The sequence below is a fragment of the Myxine glutinosa genome, chromosome 1, assembly GCF_964187855.1.
Source record: "Myxine glutinosa chromosome 1, kmMyxGlut1.1, whole genome shotgun sequence".
Lineage (NCBI taxonomy): Eukaryota > Metazoa > Chordata > Myxini > Myxiniformes > Myxinidae > Myxine > Myxine glutinosa.
The window spans coordinates 99985332-100001891 of record NC_136261.1 but is presented as its reverse complement, the minus strand read 5'-3'; the positions used below and the strand labels follow the sequence as shown (position 1 = coordinate 100001891).

At 50.8% G+C, this 16560-nt stretch overlaps 4 non-coding genes across 4 annotated transcripts; all 4 read right to left on the bottom strand.

The window, feature by feature from the left end:
* Positions 1-304: 304 nt before the first annotated feature.
* Positions 305-423, bottom strand: LOC144890184 (5S ribosomal RNA). The gene has a single exon (XR_013622294.1). It is a non-coding gene; the product is annotated as a 5S ribosomal RNA (ribosomal RNA).
* A 3750-nt stretch (positions 424-4173) lies between these two features.
* Positions 4174-4292, bottom strand: LOC137419744 (5S ribosomal RNA). The gene has a single exon (XR_010983039.1). It is a non-coding gene; the product is annotated as a 5S ribosomal RNA (ribosomal RNA).
* A 5864-nt stretch (positions 4293-10156) lies between these two features.
* On the bottom strand, positions 10157-10275 carry LOC144890163 (5S ribosomal RNA). The gene has a single exon (XR_013622293.1). It is a non-coding gene; the product is annotated as a 5S ribosomal RNA (ribosomal RNA).
* Positions 10276-15577: 5302 nt separating this feature from the next.
* LOC144890300 (5S ribosomal RNA) lies at positions 15578-15696 on the bottom strand. The gene has a single exon (XR_013622304.1). It is a non-coding gene; the product is annotated as a 5S ribosomal RNA (ribosomal RNA).
* Between the last annotated feature and the right edge of the window lie 864 nt (positions 15697-16560).

Sequence of the window (16560 nt, the reverse complement as noted above, 5' to 3'; positions counted from 1 at the left end):
CTGCAGGGTGGCATGGTGTCGAGGAGGAGGAAAAAAAGCCTCCAAGACTGCAGGGTGGCATGGTGTCGAGGAGGAGGAAAAAAAGCCTCCAAGACTGCAGGGTGGCATGGTGTCGAGGAGGAGGAAAAAAAGCCTCCAAGACTGCAGGGTGGTATGGTGTCCAGGAGAGGAAAAAAAGCCCACAAGACTGCAGTGTGGTATGGTGTCCAGGAGGAGGGAAAAAAGCCTACAAGCCTGCAGGGTGGTATGGTGTCCAATCGGAGGAAAAAAAGCCGACCCAGGCTCCCCCTGCAGGAGAAAAAAAAGCCTACAACACCCGGGGTTCCCAGGCGGTCTCCCATCCAGGTACTAACCGGGCCCGAACCTGCTTAGCTTCCGAGATCGGACGAGATCGGGCGTATTCAGGGTGGTATGGTCGTAGGCAATAACTGATTCTCTTTGGAAATACTTGAAGGACTGAAAATGTTTCCCAAGTGAGAGTTTCGTATTTTCTGCCACCAACGGTGGATGGAGGTTATGTTTTTTACCCCTGTCTGTTTGTCTGTCTGTCCGTTTGTGAACAGGATATCTCAAAAGGTTGTAGACGGATTCGGACTAAATTCGGCAGAGATGTGGCGTGTGTGACAAAGACGAAATGATTCGATTTTGGTGAAGATCTGGAATCGGATCCGGCTCCGACAATTCTTTAAAATGATTCTTCACCATTGGGAGACAGGGCCAAAAACGATACATCCAGCAGGATATCTCAAAACGTTATGGACGGATTTGGACGAAGCTTGGTGGAGAGGTTGTGTGTGTGACAAGGAAGAATCGATTCAATTTTGGTGAAGATCTGGATCCGGACCCATCTCGTAGAATTTTAAAGTGATTCTTCACCATCGGGCCAAACAATATAGCCTCTGGCAGGATATCTCAAAAAGTTATGGTAGTTAAGGGGAACTCTGGAATACAAAACGTGACCAGCGCACCTGGTGGAGGTATGCTCTCTTCTGAGTGCCGTTCGAGTTTACTTTTAATTTCCATTTGAAACTTTTCTTTCCATCACGATCTTCTTTTTCAATGGAGAACCCTCACATTCTTTCCAATTCCTTATCGGTAATGGTAGTGGTGGCAGTAGTACGAGTGGTTTTTATTCGGCTTGTGGGAGTGGTAGTAGTCAGCTAGTAGTCGTAGTCGTAGTCGCAGTGGCGGTACTGATAAAAGTGGGCTCGTTGTAATCGTAGTAGGCCAATAGGGGTGGTGGAAGTACTCGTGGTCGTTGGGAGTAGTTGAAGGCTCGTAGTAGTGGTAGTTGTAGTTGAAGGCGAGGAGTAGTGCGGCAAAAACGAACATACCAGCGAGCGTGTCAGACAGCACAAATCGCAGACAATCAAAACAACCCTCCCCCTGCAGGAGAAAAAAAAGCCAACATCACTCTCCCTGCAGGAGAAAAAAAAACTTACAACACTCCCCCTGCAGGAGAAAAAAAACCCTACAACACTCCCTCCCCCTGCAGGAGAAAAAAAGCCTCCAAGACTCCCCCTGCAGGAGAAAAAAATCTTACAACAGTCCCCCTGCAGGAGAAAAAAAAACCCTGCAACACTCCCTCCCCCTGCAGGAGAAAAAAAGCCTGCAAGACTCCCCCTGCAGGAGAAAAAAAAAGCCAACAGCACTCCCCCTGGAGGAGGAAAAAAAGCCAACAACACTCTGCCTGCAGGAGAAAAAAAGCCTACAACACTCCCCCTGCAGGAGAAAAAAATAGCCAACAACACCCTGCCTGCAGGAGAAAAAAAGCCTACAACACTCCCCCTGCAGGAGAAAAAAAAAGCCAACAGGACTCCCCCTGCAGGAGAAAAAAAAGTCGACAACACTCCCCCTGCAGGAGAAAAAAAAAGCCAACAACACTCCACCTGCAGGAGAAAAAAATGCCGACAACACTCCCCCTGCAGGAGAAAAAAAAGCCAACAACACTCCCTCCCCCTGTAGGAGAAAAAAAAGCCTACAAGACTGCAGGGTGGTATGGTGTCCAAGAGGAGGAAAAAAAGCCTACAAGAGTGCAGGGTGGTATGGTGTCCAAGAGGAGGAAAAACAAGCCTACAAGAGTGCAGGGTGGTATGGTGTCCAAGAGGAGGAAAAAAAGCCTACAAGACTGCAGGGTGGTATGGTGTCCAGGAGGAGGAAAAAAGCCGACAAGACTGCAGGGTGGTATGGTGTCCAGGAGGAAGAAAAAAAGCCCACAAGACTGCAGGGTGGTATGGTGTCCAGGAGGGGGAAAAAAGCCTTCAAGACTGCAGGGTGGTATGGTGTCCAGGAGGAGGAAAAAAGCCCACAAGACTGCAGGGTGGTTTGGTGTCCAGGAGGAGGAAAAAAAGCGTACAAGACTGCAGGGTGGTATGGTGTCCAGGAGGAGGAAAAAAAGCCCACAAGACTGCAGGGTGGTATGGTGTCCAGGAGGAGGACAAAAAGCCAACAAGAGTGCAGGGTGCTATCGTCTCCAGGAGGAGGAAAAATAGCTGACAAGAGAGCAGGGTGGTATGGTGCCCAGGAGGAGGAAAAAAAGCCTTCAAGACTGCATGGTGGCATGGGGTCCAGGAGATGGAAAAAAAAGCCTACAAGACTGCAGGGTGGTATGGTGTGCAGGAGGAGGAAAAAAAGCCTACAAGACTGCAGGGTGGTATGGTGTCCAGGAGGAGGAAAAAAACGCCCACAAGACTGCTGGGGGGTATGGTGTCCAGGAGGAGGAAAGAAAGCCCACAAGACTGTAGGGTGGCATGGAGTCCAGGAGGAGGAAAAAAAGCCGACAAGACTGCAGGGTGGAGAGGTGTCCAGTAGGAGGGAAAAAAGCCCACAAGACTGCAGGGTGGTATGGTGTCCAGTCGGAGGAAAAAAAGCCTACAAGACTGCAGAGTGGCATGGTGTCCAGGAGGAGGAAAAAAAGCCTCCAAGACTGCAGGGTGGTATGGTGTCCAGGAGGAGGAAAAAAAGCCTACAAGACTGCAGAGTGGCATGGTGTCCAGGAGGAGGAAAAAAAGCCTCCAAGACTGCAGGGTGGCATGGTGTCCAGGAGGAGGAAAAAAAGCCTACAAGACTGCAGGGTGGTATGGTGTCCAGGAGTAGGAAAAAAAAGCCCACAAGACTGCAGGGTGGTATGGTGTCCAGGAGGAGGAAAAAAAGCCAACAAGCCTGCAGGGTGGTATGGTGTCCAGTCGGAGGAAAAAAAGCCGACAAGACTGCAGGGTGGCATGGTGTCGAGGAGGAGGAAAAAAAGCCTCCAAGACAGCAGGGTGGCATGGTGTCCAGGAGGAGGGAAAAAAGCCCACAAGACTGCAGGATGGTATGGTGTCCAGACGGAGGAAAAAAAGCCTACAAGACTGCAGAGTGGCATGGTGTCCAGGAGGAGGAAAAAAAGCCTCCAAGACTGCAGGGTGGCATGGTGTCCAGGAGGAGGAAAAAAAGCCTCCAAGACTGCAGGGTGGCATGGTGTCCAGGAGGAGGAAAAAAAGCCTACAAGACTGCAGGGTGGTATGGTGTCCAGGAGTAGGAAAAAAAAGCCCACAAGACTGCAGGGTGGTATGGTTTCCAGGAGGAGGAAAAAAAGCCAACAAGCCTGCAGGGTGGTATGGTGTCCAGTCGGAGGAAAAAAAGCCGACAAGACAGCAGGGTGGCATGGTGTCGAGGAGGAGGAAAAAAAGCTTCCAAGACAGCAGGGTGGCATGGTGTCCAGGAGGAGGGAAAAAAGCCCACAAGACTGCAGGATGGTATGGTGTCCAGTCGGAGGAAAAAAAGCCTACAAGACTGCAGAGTGGCATGGTGTCCAGGAGGAGGAAAAAAAAGCCTCCAAGACTGCAGGGTGGCATGGTGTCCAGGAGGAGGACAAAAAGCCAACAAGAGTGCAGGGTGGTATCGTCTCCAGGAGGAGGAAAAATAGCTGACAAGAGTGCAGGGTGGTATGGTGCCCAGGAGGAGGAAAAAAAGCCTCCAAGACTGCAGGGTGGCATGGTGTCGAGGAGGAGGAAAAAAAGCCTCCAAGACTGCAGGGTGGTATGGTGTCCAGGAGAGGAAAAAAAGCCCACAAGACTGCAGTGTGGTATGGTGTCCAGGAGGAGGGAAAAAAGCCTACAAGCCTGCAGGGTGGTATGGTGTCCAATCGGAGGAAAAAAAGCCGACCCAGGCTCCCCCTGCAGGAGAAAAAAAAGCCTACAACACCCGGGGTTCCCAGGCGGTCTCCCATCCAGGTACTAACCGGGCCCGAACCTGCTTAGCTTCCGAGATCGGACGAGATCGGGCGTATTCAGGGTGGTATGGTCGTAGGCAATAACTGATTCTCTTTGGAAATACTTGAAGGACTGAAAATGTTTCCCAAGTGAGAGTTTCGTATTTTCTGCCACCAACGGTGGATGGAGGTTATGTTTTTTACCCCTGTCTGTTTGTCTGTCTGTCCGTTTGTGAACAGGATATCTCAAAAGGTTGTAGACGGATTCGGACTAAATTCGGCAGAGATGTGGCGTGTGTGACAAAGACGAAATGATTCGATTTTGGTGAAGATCTGGAATCGGATCCGGCTCCGACAATTCTTTAAAATGATTCTTCACCATTGGGAGACAGGGCCAAAAACGATACATCCAGCAGGATATCTCAAAACGTTATGGACGGATTTGGACGAAGCTTGGTGGAGAGGTTGTGTGTGTGACAAGGAAGAATCGATTCAATTTTGGTGAAGATCTGGATCCGGACCCATCTCGTAGAATTTTAAAGTGATTCTTCACCATCGGGCCAAACAATATAGCCTCTGGCAGGATATCTCAAAAAGTTATGGTAGTTAAGGGGAACTCTGGAATACAAAACGTGACCAGCGCACCTGGTGGAGGTATGCTCTCTTCTGAGTGCCGTTCGAGTTTACTTTTAATTTCCATTTGAAACTTTTCTTTCCATCACGATCTTCTTTTTCAATGGAGAACCCTCACATTCTTTCCAATTCCTTATCGGTAATGGTAGTGGTGGCAGTAGTACGAGTGGTTTTTATTCGGCTTGTGGGAGTGGTAGTAGTCAGCTAGTAGTCGTAGTCGTAGTCGCAGTGGCGGTACTGATAAAAGTGGGCTCGTTGTAATCGTAGTAGGCCAATAGGGGTGGTGGAAGTACTCGTGGTCGTTGGGAGTAGTTGAAGGCTCGTAGTAGTGGTAGTTGTAGTTGAAGGCGAGGAGTAGTGCGGCAAAAACGAACATACCAGCGAGCGTGTCAGACAGCACAAATCGCAGACAATCAAAACAACCCTCCCCCTGCAGGAGAAAAAAAAGCCAACATCACTCTCCCTGCAGGAGAAAAAAAAACTTACAACACTCCCCCTGCAGGAGAAAAAAAACCCTACAACACTCCCTCCCCCTGCAGGAGAAAAAAAGCCTCCAAGACTCCCCCTGCAGGAGAAAAAAATCTTACAACAGTCCCCCTGCAGGAGAAAAAAAAACCCTGCAACACTCCCTCCCCCTGCAGGAGAAAAAAAGCCTGCAAGACTCCCCCTGCAGGAGAAAAAAAAAGCCAACAGCACTCCCCCTGGAGGAGGAAAAAAAGCCAACAACACTCTGCCTGCAGGAGAAAAAAAGCCTACAACACTCCCCCTGCAGGAGAAAAAAATAGCCAACAACACCCTGCCTGCAGGAGAAAAAAAGCCTACAACACTCCCCCTGCAGGAGAAAAAAAAGGCCAACAGGACTCCCCCTGCAGGAGAAAAAAAAGTCGACAACACTCCCCCTGCAGGAGAAAAAAAAAGCCAACAACACTCCACCTGCAGGAGAAAAAAATGCCGACAACACTCCCCCTGCAGGAGAAAAAAAAGCCAACAACACTCCCTCCCCCTGTAGGAGAAAAAAAAGCCTACAAGACTGCAGGGTGGTATGGTGTCCAAGAGGAGGAAAAAAAGCCTACAAGAGTGCAGGGTGGTATGGTGTCCAAGAGGAGGAAAAACAAGCCTACAAGAGTGCAGGGTGGTATGGTGTCCAAGAGGAGGAAAAAAAGCCTACAAGACTGCAGGGTGGTATGGTGTCCAGGAGGAGGAAAAAAGCCGACAAGACTGCAGGGTGGTATGGTGTCCAGGAGGAAGAAAAAAAGCCCACAAGACTGCAGGGTGGTATGGTGTCCAGGAGGGGGAAAAAAGCCTTCAAGACTGCAGGGTGGTATGGTGTCCAGGAGGAGGAAAAAAGCCCACAAGACTGCAGGGTGGTTTGGTGTCCAGGAGGAGGAAAAAAAGCGTACAAGACTGCAGGGTGGTATGGTGTCCAGGAGGAGGAAAAAAAGCCCACAAGACTGCAGGGTGGTATGGTGTCCAGGAGGAGGACAAAAAGCCAACAAGAGTGCAGGGTGCTATCGTCTCCAGGAGGAGGAAAAATAGCTGACAAGAGAGCAGGGTGGTATGGTGCCCAGGAGGAGGAAAAAAAGCCTTCAAGACTGCATGGTGGCATGGGGTCCAGGAGATGGAAAAAAAAGCCTACAAGACTGCAGGGTGGTATGGTGTGCAGGAGGAGGAAAAAAAGCCTACAAGACTGCAGGGTGGTATGGTGTCCAGGAGGAGGAAAAAAAGCTGACAAGACTGCAGGGTGGAGAGGTGTCCAGTAGGAGGGAAAAAAGCCCACAAGACTGCAGGGTGGTATGGTGTCCAGTCGGAGGAAAAAAAGCCTACAAGACTGCAGAGTGGCATGGTGTCCAGGAGGAGGAAAAAAAGCCTTCAAGACTGCAGGGTGGTATGGTGTCCAGGAGGAGGAAAAAAGCCCACAAGACTGCAGGGTGGTTTGGTGTCCAGGAGGAGGAAAAAAAGCGTACAAGACTGCAGGGTGGTATGGTGTCCAGGAGGAGGAAAAAAAGCCCACAAGACTGCAGGGTGGTATGGTGTCCAGGAGGAGGACAAAAAGCCAACAAGAGTGCAGGGTGCTATCGTCTCCAGGAGGAGGGAAAATAGCTGACAAGAGAGCAGGGTGGTATGGTGCCCAGGAGGAGGAAAAAAAGCCTTCAAGACTGCATGGTGGCATGGGGTCCAGGAGATGGAAAAAAAAGCCTACAAGACTGCAGGGTGGTATGGTGTGCAGGAGGAGGAAAAAAAGCCTACAAGACTGCAGGGTGGTATGGTGTCCAGGAGGAGGAAAAAAACGCCCACAAGACTGCTGGGGGGTATGGTGTCCAGGAGGAGGAAAGAAAGCCCACAAGACTGTAGGGTGGCATGGAGTCCAGGAGGAGGAAAAAAAGCTGACAAGACTGCAGGGTGGAGAGGTGTCCAGTAGGAGGGAAAAAAGCCCACAAGACTGCAGGGTGGTATGGTGTCCAGTCGGAGGAAAAAAAGCCTACAAGACTGCAGAGTGGCATGGTGTCCAGGAGGAGGAAAAAAAGCCTCCAAGACTGCAGGGTGGTATGGTGTCCAGGAGGAGGAAAAAAAGCCTACAAGACTGCAGAGTGGCATGGTGTCCAGGAGGAGGAAAAAAAGCCTCCAAGACTGCAGGGTGGCATGGTGTCCAGGAGGAGGAAAAAAATCCTACAAGACTGCAGGGTGGTATGGTGTCCAGGAGTAGGAAAAAAAAGCCCACAAGACTGCAGGGTGGTATGGTGTCCAGGAGGAGGAAAAAAAGCCAACAAGCCTGCAGGGTGGTATGGTGTCCAGTCGGAGGAAAAAAAGCCGACAAGACTGCAGGGTGGCATGGTGTCGAGGAGGAGGAAAAAAAGCCTCCAAGACAGCAGGGTGGCATGGTGTCCAGGAGGAGGGAAAAAAGCCCACAAGACTGCAGGATGGTATGGTGTCCAGTCGGAGGAAAAAAAGCCTACAAGACTGCAGAGTGGCATGGTGTCCAGGAGGAGGAAAAAAAGCCTCCAAGACTGCAGGGTGGCATGGTGTCCAGGAGGAGGAAAAAAAGCCTCCAAGACTGCAGGGTGGCATGGTGTCCAGGAGGAGGAAAAAAAGCCTACAAGACTGCAGGGTGGTATGGTGTCCAGGAGTAGGAAAAAAAAGCCCACAAGACTGCAGGGTGGTATGGTTTCCAGGAGGAGGAAAAAAAGCCAACAAGCCTGCAGGGTGGTATGGTGTCCAGTCGGAGGAAAAAAAGCCGACAAGACTGCAGGGTGGCATGGTGTCGAGGAGGAGGAAAAAAAGCTTCCAAGACAGCAGGGTGGCATGGTGTCCAGGAGGAGGGAAAAAAGCCCACAAGACTGCAGGATGGTATGGTGTCCAGTCGGAGGAAAAAAAGCCTACAAGACTGCAGAGTGGCATGGTGTCCAGGAGGAGGAAAAAAAGCCTCCAAGACTGCAGGGTGGCATGGTGTCCAGGAGGAGGACAAAAAGCCAACAAGAGTGCAGGGTGGTATCGTCTCCAGGAGGAGGAAAAATAGCTGACAAGAGTGCAGGGTGGTATGGTGCCCAGGAGGAGGAAAAAAAGCCCACAAGACTGCAGGGTGGCATGGTGTCCAGGAGGAGGAAAAAAAGCCTATAAGACTGCAGGGTGGCATGGTGTCCAGGAGATGGAAAAAAGCCTACAAGACTGCAGGGTGGTATGGTGTCCAGGAGTAGGAAAAAAAAGCCCACAAGACTGCAGGGTGGTATGGTGTCCAGGAGGAGGAAAAAAAGCCCACAAGCCTGCAGGGTGGTATGGTGTCCAGTCGGAGGAAAAAAAGCCGACAAGACTGCAGGGTGGCATGGTGTCGAGGAGGAGGAAAAAAAGCCTCCAAGACAGCAGGGTGGCATGGTGTCCAGGAGGAGGGAAAAAAGCCCACAAGACTGCAGGATGGTATGGTGTCCAGTCGGAGGAAAAAAAGCCTACAAGACTGCAGAGTGGCATGGTGTCCAGGAGGAGGAAAAAAAGCCTCCAAGACTGCAGGGTGGCGTGGTGTCCAGGAGGAGGAAAAAAAGCCTACAAGACTGCAGGGTGGTATGGTGTCCAGGAGGAGGAAAAAAAAGCCAACAAGGCTGCAGGGTGGTATGGTGTCAAGGAGGAGGAAAAAAAGCCTCCAAGACAGCAGGGTGGCATTGTGTCCAGGAGGAGGAAAAAAAAGCCTACAAGACAGCAGGGTGGCATGGTGTCCAGGAGGGGGAAAAAAAGCCTACAAGACTGCAGGGTGGCATGGTGTCGAGGAGGAGGAAAAAAAGCCTCCAAGACTGCAGGGTGGTATGGTGTCCAGGAGGAGGAAAAAAAGCCCACAAGACTGCAGGGTGGTATGGTGTCCAGGAGGAGGGAAAAAAGCGCACAAGACTGCAGGGTGGTATGGTGTCCAGTCGGAGGAAGAAAAGCCTACAAGACTGCAGAGTGGCATGGTGTCCAGGAGGAGGAAAAAAAGCCTCCAAGACTGCAGGGTGGCATGGTGTCCAGGAGGAGGAAAAATAGCTGACAAGAGTGAAGGGTGGAATGGTGCCCAGGAGGAGGAAAAAAAGCCCACAAGACTGCAGGGTGGTATGGTGTCAAGGAGGAAAAAACGCCTCCAAGACTGCAGGGTGGCATGGTGTCCAGGAGGAGGAAAAAAAGTCTATAAGACTGCAGGGTGGCATGGGGTCCAGGAGATGGAAAAAAAGCCTACAAGACTGCAGGGTGGTATGGTGTCCAGGAGGAGGAAAAAAAGCCTACAAGACTGCAGGGTGGCATGGTGTCCAGGAGGAGGAAAAAAAGCCTCCAAGACTGCAGGGTGGTATGGTGTCCAGGAGGAGGAAAAAAAAGCCAACAAGGCTGCAGGGTGGTATGGTGTCAAGGAGGAGGAAAAAAAGCCTCCTAGACAGCAGGGTGGCATGGTGTCGAGGAGGAGGAAAAAAAGCCTACAAGACTGCAGGGTGGTATGGTGTCCAGGAGGAGGAAAAAAAAGCCAACAAGGCTGCAGGGTGGTATGGTGTCAAGGAGGAGGAAAAAAAGCCTACAAGACTGCAGGGTGGCATGGTGTCGAGGAGGAGGAAAAAAAGCCTCCAAGACTGCAGGGTGGCATGGTGTCGAGGAGGAGGAAAAAAGCCTCCAAGACTGCAGGGTGGCATGGTGTCGAGGAGGAGGAAAAAAAGCCTCCAAGACTGCAGGGTGGTATGGTGTCCAGGAGAGGAAAAAAAGCCCACAAGACTGCAGTGTGGTATGGTGTCCAGGAGGAGGGAAAAAAGCCTACAAGCCTGCAGGGTGGTATGGTGTCCAATCGGAGGAAAAAAAGCCGACCCAGGCTCCCCCTGCAGGAGAAAAAAAAGCCTACAACACCCGGGGTTCCCAGGCGGTCTCCCATCCAGGTACTAACCGGGCCCGAACCTGCTTAGCTTCCGAGATCGGACGAGATCGGGCGTATTCAGGGTGGTATGGTCGTAGGCAATAACTGATTCTCTTTGGAAATACTTGAAGGACTGAAAATGTTTCCCAAGTGAGAGTTTCGTATTTTCTGCCACCAACGGTGGATGGAGGTTATGTTTTTTACCCCTGTCTGTTTGTCTGTCTGTCCGTTTGTGAACAGGATATCTCAAAAGGTTGTAGACGGATTCGGACTAAATTCGGCAGAGATGTGGCGTGTGTGACAAAGACGAAATGATTCGATTTTGGTGAAGATCTGGAATCGGATCCGGCTCCGACAATTCTTTAAAATGATTCTTCACCATTGGGAGACAGGGCCAAAAACGATACATCCAGCAGGATATCTCAAAACGTTATGGACGGATTTGGACGAAGCTTGGTGGAGAGGTTGTGTGTGTGACAAGGAAGAATCGATTCAATTTTGGTGAAGATCTGGATCCGGACCCATCTCGTAGAATTTTAAAGTGATTCTTCACCATCGGGCCAAACAATATAGCCTCTGGCAGGATATCTCAAAAAGTTATGGTAGTTAAGGGGAACTCTGGAATACAAAACGTGACCAGCGCACCTGGTGGAGGTATGCTCTCTTCTGAGTGCCGTTCGAGTTTACTTTTAATTTCCATTTGAAACTTTTCTTTCCATCACGATCTTCTTTTTCAATGGAGAACCCTCACATTCTTTCCAATTCCTTATCGGTAATGGTAGTGGTGGCAGTAGTACGAGTGGTTTTTATTCGGCTTGTGGGAGTGGTAGTAGTCAGCTAGTAGTCGTAGTCGTAGTCGCAGTGGCGGTACTGATAAAAGTGGGCTCGTTGTAATCGTAGTAGGCCAATAGGGGTGGTGGAAGTACTCGTGGTCGTTGGGAGTAGTTGAAGGCTCGTAGTAGTGGTAGTTGTAGTTGAAGGCGAGGAGTAGTGCGGCAAAAACGAACATACCAGCGAGCGTGTCAGACAGCACAAATCGCAGACAATCAAAACAACCCTCCCCCTGCAGGAGAAAAAAAAGCCAACATCACTCTCCCTGCAGGAGAAAAAAAAACTTACAACACTCCCCCTGCAGGAGAAAAAAAACCCTACAACACTCCCTCCCCCTGCAGGAGAAAAAAAGCCTCCAAGACTCCCCCTGCAGGAGAAAAAAATCTTACAACAGTCCCCCTGCAGGAGAAAAAAAACCCCTGCAACACTCCCTCCCCCTGCAGGAGAAAAAAAGCCTGCAAGACTCCCCCTGCAGGAGAAAAAAAAAAGCCAACAGCACTCCCCCTGGAGGAGGAAAAAAAGCCAACAACACTCTGCCTGCAGGAGAAAAAAAGCCTACAACACTCCCCCTGCAGGAGAAAAAAATAGCCAACAACACCCTGCCTGCAGGAGAAAAAAAGCCTACAACACTCCCCCTGCAGGAGAAAAAAAAAGCCAACAGGACTCCCCCTGCAGGAGAAAAAAAAGTCGACAACACTCCCCCTGCAGGAGAAAAAAAAAGCCAACAACACTCCACCTGCAGGAGAAAAAAATGCCGACAACACTCCCCCTGCAGGAGAAAAAAAAGCCAACAACACTCCCTCCCCCTGTAGGAGAAAAAAAAGCCTACAAGACTGCAGGGTGGTATGGTGTCCAAGAGGAGGAAAAAAAGCCTACAAGAGTGCAGGGTGGTATGGTGTCCAAGAGGAGGAAAAACAAGCCTACAAGAGTGCAGGGTGGTATGGTGTCCAAGAGGAGGAAAAAAAGCCTACAAGACTGCAGGGTGGTATGGTGTCCAGGAGGAGGAAAAAAGCCGACAAGACTGCAGGGTGGTATGGTGTCCAGGAGGAAGAAAAAAAGCCCACAAGACTGCAGGGTGGTATGGTGTCCAGGAGGGGGAAAAAAGCCTTCAAGACTGCAGGGTGGTATGGTGTCCAGGAGGAGGAAAAAAGCCCACAAGACTGCAGGGTGGTTTGGTGTCCAGGAGGAGGAAAAAAAGCGTACAAGACTGCAGGGTGGTATGGTGTCCAGGAGGAGGAAAAAAAGCCCACAAGACTGCAGGGTGGTATGGTGTCCAGGAGGAGGACAAAAAGCCAACAAGAGTGCAGGGTGCTATCGTCTCCAGGAGGAGGAAAAATAGCTGACAAGAGAGCAGGGTGGTATGGTGCCCAGGAGGAGGAAAAAAAGCCTTCAAGACTGCATGGTGGCATGGGGTCCAGGAGATGGAAAAAAAAGCCTACAAGACTGCAGGGTGGTATGGTGTGCAGGAGGAGGAAAAAAAGCCTACAAGACTGCAGGGTGGTATGGTGTCCAGGAGGAGGAAAAAAACGCCCACAAGACTGCTGGGGGGTATGGTGTCCAGGAGGAGGAAAGAAAGCCCACAAGACTGTAGGGTGGCATGGAGTCCAGGAGGAGGAAAAAAAGCCGACAAGACTGCAGGGTGGAGAGGTGTCCAGTAGGAGGGAAAAAAGCCCACAAGACTGCAGGGTGGTATGGTGTCCAGTCGGAGGAAAAAAAGCCTACAAGACTGCAGAGTGGCATGGTGTCCAGGAGGAGGAAAAAAAGCCTCCAAGACTGCAGGGTGGTATGGTGTCCAGGAGGAGGAAAAAAAGCCTACAAGACTGCAGAGTGGCATGGTGTCCAGGAGGAGGAAAAAAAGCCTCCAAGACTGCAGGGTGGCATGGTGTCCAGGAGGAGGAAAAAAAGCCTACAAGACTGCAGGGTGGTATGGTGTCCAGGAGTAGGAAAAAAAAGCCCACAAGACTGCAGGGTGGTATGGTGTCCAGGAGGAGGAAAAAAAGCCAACAAGCCTGCAGGGTGGTATGGTGTCCAGTCGGAGGAAAAAAAGCCGACAAGACTGCAGGGTGGCATGGTGTCGAGGAGGAGGAAAAAAAGCCTCCAAGACAGCAGGGTGGCATGGTGTCCAGGAGGAGGGAAAAAAGCCCACAAGACTGCAGGATGGTATGGTGTCCAGTCGGAGGAAAAAAAGCCTACAAGACTGCAGAGTGGCATGGTGTCCAGGAGGAGGAAAAAAAGCCTCCAAGACTGCAGGGTGGCATGGTGTCCAGGAGGAGGAAAAAAAGCCTCCAAGACTGCAGGGTGGCATGGTGTCCAGGAGGAGGAAAAAAAGCCTACAAGACTGCAGGGTGGTATGGTGTCCAGGAGTAGGAAAAAAAAGCCCACAAGACTGCAGGGTGGTATGGTTTCCAGGAGGAGGAAAAAAAGCCAACAAGCCTGCAGGGTGGTATGGTGTCCAGTCGGAGGAAAAAAAGCCGACAAGACTGCAGGGTGGCATGGTGTCGAGGAGGAGGAAAAAAAGCTTCCAAGACAGCAGGGTGGCATGGTGTCCAGGAGGAGGGAAAAAAGCCCACAAGACTGCAGGATGGTATGGTGTCCAGTCGGAGGAAAAAAAGCCTACAAGACTGCAGAGTGGCATGGTGTCCAGGAGGAGGAAAAAAAGCCTCCAAGACTGCAGGGTGGCATGGTGTCCAGGAGGAGGACAAAAAGCCAACAAGAGTGCAGGGTGGTATCGTCTCCAGGAGGAGGAAAAATAGCTGACAAGAGTGCAGGGTGGTATGGTGCCCAGGAGGAGGAAAAAAAGCCCACAAGACTGCAGGGTGGCATGGTGTCCAGGAGGAGGAAAAAAAGCCTATAAGACTGCAGGGTGGCATGGTGTCCAGGAGATGGAAAAAAGCCTACAAGACTGCAGGGTGGTATGGTGTCCAGGAGTAGGAAAAAAAAGCCCACAAGACTGCAGGGTGGTATGGTGTCCAGGAGGAGGAAAAAAAGCCCACAAGCCTGCAGGGTGGTATGGTGTCCAGTCGGAGGAAAAAAAGCCGACAAGACTGCAGGGTGGCATGGTGTCGAGGAGGAGGAAAAAAAGCCTCCAAGACAGCAGGGTGGCATGGTGTCCAGGAGGAGGGAAAAAAGCCCACAAGACTGCAGGATGGTATGGTGTCCAGTCGGAGGAAAAAAAGCCTACAAGACTGCAGAGTGGCATGGTGTCCAGGAGGAGGAAAAAAAGCCTCCAAGACTGCAGGGTGGCGTGGTGTCCAGGAGGAGGAAAAAAAGCCTACAAGACTGCAGGGTGGTATGGTGTCCAGGAGGAGGAAAAAAAAGCCAACAAGGCTGCAGGGTGGTATGGTGTCAAGGAGGAGGAAAAAAAGCCTCCAAGACAGCAGGGTGGCATTGTGTCCAGGAGGAGGAAAAAAAAGCGTACAAGACAGCAGGGTGGCATGGTGTCCAGGAGGGGGAAAAAAAGCCTACAAGACTGCAGGGTGGCATGGTGTCGAGGAGGAGGAAAAAAAGCCTCCAAGACTGCAGGGTGGTATGGTGTCCAGGAGGAGGAAAAAAAGCCCACAAGACTGCAGGGTGGTATGGTGTCCAGGAGGAGGGAAAAAAGCGCACAAGACTGCAGGGTGGTATGGTGTCCAGTCGGAGGAAGAAAAGCCTACAAGACTGCAGAGTGGCATGGTGTCCAGGAGGAGGAAAAAAAGCCTCCAAGACTGCAGGGTGGCATGGTGTCCAGGAGGAGGAAAAATAGCTGACAAGAGTGAAGGGTGGAATGGTGCCCAGGAGGAGGAAAAAAAGCCCACAAGACTGCAGGGTGGTATGGTGTCAAGGAGGAAAAAACGCCTCCAAGACTGCAGGGTGGCATGGTGTCCAGGAGGAGGAAAAAAAGTCTATAAGACTGCAGGGTGGCATGGGGTCCAGGAGATGGAAAAAAAGCCTACAAGACTGCAGGGTGGTATGGTGTCCAGGAGGAGGAAAAAAAGCCTACAAGACTGCAGGGTGGCATGGTGTCCAGGAGGAGGAAAAAAAGCCTCCAAGACTGCAGGGTGGTATGGTGTCCAGGAGGAGGAAAAAAAAGCCAACAAGGCTGCAGGGTGGTATGGTGTCAAGGAGGAGGAAAAAAAGCCTCCTAGACAGCAGGGTGGCATGGTATCGAGGAGGAGGAAAAAAAGCCTACAAGACTGCAGGGTGGTATGGTGTCCAGGAGGAGGAAAAAAAAGCCAACAAGGCTGCAGGGTGGTATGGTGTCAAGGAGGAGGAAAAAAAGCCTACAAGACTGCAGGGTGGCATGGTGTCGAGGAGGAGGAAAAAAAGCCTCCAAGACTGCAGGGTGGCATGGTGTCGAGGAGGAGGAAAAAAAGCCTCCAAGACTGCAGGGTGGCATGGTGTCGAGGAGGAGGAAAAAAAGCCTCCAAGACTGCAGGGTGGTATGGTGTCCAGGAGAGGAAAAAAAGCCCACAAGACTGCAGTGTGGTATGGTGTCCAGGAGGAGGGAAAAAAGCCTACAAGCCTGCAGGGTGGTATGGTGTCCAATCGGAGGAAAAAAAGCCGACCCAGGCTCCCCCTGCAGGAGAAAAAAAAGCCTACAACACCCGGGGTTCCCAGGCGGTCTCCCATCCAGGTACTAAGCGGGCCCGAACCTGCTTAGCTTCCGAGATCGGACGAGATCGGGCGTATTCAGGGTGGTATGGTCGTAGGCAATAACTGATTCTCTTTGGAAATACTTGAAGGACTGAAAATGTTTCCCAAGTGAGAGTTTCGTATTTTCTGCCACCAACGGTGGATGGAGGTTATGTTTTTTACCCCTGTCTGTTTGTCTGTCTGTCCGTTTGTGAACAGGATATCTCAAAAGGTTGTAGACGGATTCGGACTAAATTCGGCAGAGATGTGGCGTGTGTGACAAAGACGAAATGATTCGATTTTGGTGAAGATCTGGAATCGGATCCGGCTCCGACAATTCTTTAAAATGATTCTTCACCATTGGGAGACAGGGCCAAAAACGATACATCCAGCAGGATATCTCAAAACGTTATGGACGGATTTGGACGAAGCTTGGTGGAGAGGTTGTGTGTGTGACAAGGAAGAATCGATTCAATTTTGGTGAAGATCTGGATCCGGACCCATCTCGTAGAATTTTAAAGTGATTCTTCACCATCGGGCCAAACAATATAGCCTCTGGCAGGATATCTCAAAAAGTTATGGTAGTTAAGGGGAACTCTGGAATACAAAACGTGACCAGCGCACCTGGTGGAGGTATGCTCTCTTCTGAGTGCCGTTCGAGTTTACTTTTAATTTCCATTTGAAACTTTTCTTTCCATCACGATCTTCTTTTTCAATGGAGAACCCTCACATTCTTTCCAATTCCTTATCGGTAATGGTAGTGGTGGCAGTAGTACGAGTGGTTTTTATTCGGCTTGTGGGAGTGGTAGTAGTCAGCTAGTAGTCGTAGTCGTAGTCGCAGTGGCGGTACTGATAAAAGTGGGCTCGTTGTAATCGTAGTAGGCCAATAGGGGTGGTGGAAGTACTCGTGGTCGTTGGGAGTAGTTGAAGGCTCGTAGTAGTG